The following is a 3,846-nucleotide window of genomic DNA, read 5'->3' as shown; positions in this document are numbered from 1 at the left end:
GCAAAATCAATATTCTAGAGTCAAAAGATGCAGTGTCTGAGATAAAGGTTCCATTGGATGGAATTCATAGCAGGCAGATGCTGAAAAATGAAAAGTTAGGGAAATTTTTTTTTAAAAAGAAAGCCATCCAGATTGAAACCTCCAGATTAAAATGATGGATTAACAAAGAGAACAGGATCCAGTGATCTGTGAGAAAACTTCAGACAGAAGAATATGCACATAATTAGAATTGCAGAGACAGTGGAAGGGAAAAAAATTTAAATAAATAATGCCATTTCTCACCCCTACCCTCCCCCCCATGAAATTTAATGAAACCTGTAAACTCACATTTCCAGAAAATGTGCCGTGAATATGGATGAAATGGGAGAAAACTGAGGAAAACGAAAGCAAGATGCATTTTAATCAGACAGTAATAAAGACAGCCTTTTAAAGGGAGGCTCTGTAAAGAGATTTTCCCTTCAGAGGAACAAAGATAAGGATGACCTGACAGATCTCTTCAGAAACAATGCAAGCCAGGAAAGAGTGGCGTGCCCTCCTTCAAGAGCAGAGAGTAGTCTTCATCCTAGAATGCTAACCTGAGTGGAATTATCTTTCAAAAATGAAAATTGAAATACAGACTTGTTGAGACACACACCGGTGAGGAAGTCACCCCAGGAGACCAACCCAACAGGAAATGTGAAAGAATTCTCAAAAACAGCAGAGCGACTGCAGCAAATAGAGACCTGGATCTGTGCGAAGGAATGAAAACCATCATCAGTGATCCGTATCACGGTAGATATAAAAGAATGTGCATTTCTTAACACATTATTGGCTACAGGTGCGTCAAAACATTTTTTGTTACCTGAACGTTACTGACCGGAGACATATAAATACATTTTTAGAGACTGATGCAGTTAACGTCACCATGTAAGGTTGCTGGAGCTTAAAATTGATCCTGGGTTCATTATACAACTGGTGATTATAGATATCATTCACATTTTGCTCCATCAGGGTTTTGCTCTAGCCTTGTGTATATTATAAATGCAAGTTTGTTACCCTAAGTCAAAGTTGCTCAGTCGTGTCTGACTCTTTATGACCCCATGGACTACACCATCCATGGAATTCTCCAGGCCAGAATCTTGGAGTGGGTACCCTTTTCCTTCTCCAGGGGATCTTTCTGACCCAGGAATTGAACTGGGGTCTCCCGCATTGCAGGTGGATTCTTTACCAAGTGAGCTCTCAGGGAAGCCCCTAAAACTTTCAAAAATTTTGAGCAAAGAAGAATTTTGCGGTGAATTTTATGCAGATATTTTCTCTGATTGGACAAGCTACCCATGTCCTCGTGGCTTGGAAGATGATAGTTCTTCAGAATATAGTTCTGATTCAGACAAAGTGAATATTACACCAACAAAAAAAAATAAGAAACCTTAGTGGCTGATTCTGATATGGAAAGTGAACATGAAACTCACAGAGCTGGAGAATATTTGTTTGCTTCTACAGAAGAGAGGATTGAAGAAAATTCCCGGAGATGGTGAAGGACAGGGGAGCCTGCCGCGCTGCAGGCCGTGGGGTCACAAACAGCTGGACACGATTGAGCAGCTGAACAACAGTGTCAGGAGGAGATAGTTAAGTTTCTTACCTGGATTGCAGTGACGGTAACATTAGTGTACAGAAATGTCCAGAGTCAGCAGATTATGTACATTAATTATTTGCAGCTTTTTATGTACTCAGTAGACTTCAATAAACCTGGGAAAAAAAATAGTTTCACCCAGAAAAAAAAATGTAGGTTGCGATTAAAGAAGTAACCACTTACAGGGATGTTTATACAATTAACATTTATATTGCAGAGGAAATAATGCTTGAAGTCACTGATTTAATTTTGTACTTTAAGCAGCTAGAAAATAAACCAGATATAAGCAGAAAAGGGGAAATAATAACAAAGCAGAAATCATGAGCTAGAAAACCGATAAACCATAGAACATAGCAAGGAAACCAAAGATGGTTCTTTTGGAGATCAATAAAATTCCCAAGGTTTTGGGCAAACTGCAAACAATTTACCAGCACTGGAAATGAAAGATCTCTTATCACTCCATGTCTGTAGGCCTTAAAAACATAAGAGAAAACTGAAAGCAAATGTGTGAGAATTACTTCTATATATGAGTTTCCTGAAAAACACCAACAACCAACATTCGCTCAACAAGAAATAGGTAACCTGAATATCCATAGAGGTATTACATAAATTGAATTTTTTTTAAGATTGTTTCTACCAAGAGATCAGCATGCCCCAGTGGCCCCCACTGCAGAATTTTCCTGAACATTTTTTGTTAATCAAAGTATAGATGATTTACAGTATTGTGATCATGTCACATATTCAGCAAAGTGACTCAGTTATACACACCCCCTCTCATGCTGTTGCTGCTAAGTCGCTTCAGTCGTGTCCGACTCTGTGTGACCCCATAGACGGCAGCCCACCAGGCTCCGCCGTCCCTGGGATGCTCCAGGCGAGAACACTGGAGTGGGTTGCTATTTCCTTCTCCAGTGCATGAAAGTGAAAAGTGAAAGTGAAGTCGCTCAGTCGTGTCCAACTCCAGCGACCCCATGGACTGCAGCCCACCAGGCTCCTCCGTCCACAGGATTTTCCAGGCAAGAGTACTGGAGTGGGGTGCCATTGCCTTCTCCATATATATATATGGTTCAGTCACCAAGTCATGTCTGATTCTTTGTGACCCTTTGGACTGCAGCACCCCAGGCTGCAAATATACATGCCTGCATATATATTTACAGTCTACGTATATCTATTCTTCAAATTCTAGTCCCTTTGAGGTTATGACAAGACACTGAACCCTCTGTCCATGGGATTCTCCAGACAAGTATACTGGAGTAGGTTGTCATTTCCTTTTCCAGGGGATCTTCCAGACCCAGGGACCCAACCCAAGTCTCCTGCATTGCAGATGGATTCTTTACCGTCTCAGCCATCAGGGAAGCCTATGCTTTCCTGTGCTTTAGAGTAAATCCTTATTGGTTTAATAACAGGGTATATATGTTAATCCCAAACTCTAATTTATCCCTCCCCTTCCTTTCCCCTTTGGGAGCCATAAGTGTCTTTTCTGTATCTGTGAGTCTGTCTCTGTTTTGTAAATAAGTTCATTTGCATCATTAACAAACTTAAACGTTTATTAGATAAAATATACTCGTTATTGTTCATTGTCTAAGTTGTTGTCTGACTCTTTGCGACCCTGTGGACTACAGCACACCAGGCTTCCCTGTCCTTCAGTATCTCCCGGAGCTTACTCAAACCCATGTCCATGGAGTCCGTGATGCCATCCATCCATCTCAGCAGAATTCTATGCTTTCTGCTCGAATAGAAATCATGATCTCATGTCATGTTATTCAACAAGGCAGGAAGTAGAAGTCTTCTTTGCTTCAGTTAGTCAGTCCAGTTGCTCAGTCGTGTCTGACTGTTTGCGACCCCATGAACCGCAGCACACCAGGCCTCTCTGTCCGTCACCAACTCCCGGAATTTACCCAAAGTCATTGAGTCGGTGATGCCATCCAACCATCTCATCCTCTGTCCTCCTCTTGTCCTCCCACCCTCAATCTTTCCCAGCATCAGGGTCTTTTCCAATGAGTCACCTCTTCTCATCAGGTGGCCAAAGTATTGGAGTTTCACCTTCAGCATCAGTCCTTCCACTGAATTTTCAGAGTTGATTTCCTTTAGGATGGACTGGTTGGATCTCCTTGTGGTCCAAGGGACTCTCAAGAGTCTCCTCCAACACTGCAGTTCAAACGCATCAATCATCAATCCTTTGGCGCTCAGCTTTCTTTATGGTCCAACTCTCACATCCATACACGACTACTGGAAAAACC

The sequence above is a fragment of the Bos grunniens genome, chromosome X (genome assembly GCF_055505025.1).
Source record: "Bos grunniens cultivar Pamir isolate PY7600 chromosome X, Bosgru_T2T1.0, whole genome shotgun sequence".
NCBI lineage: Eukaryota > Metazoa > Chordata > Mammalia > Artiodactyla > Bovidae > Bos > Bos grunniens.
This window is presented reverse-complemented; position numbering follows the sequence as displayed.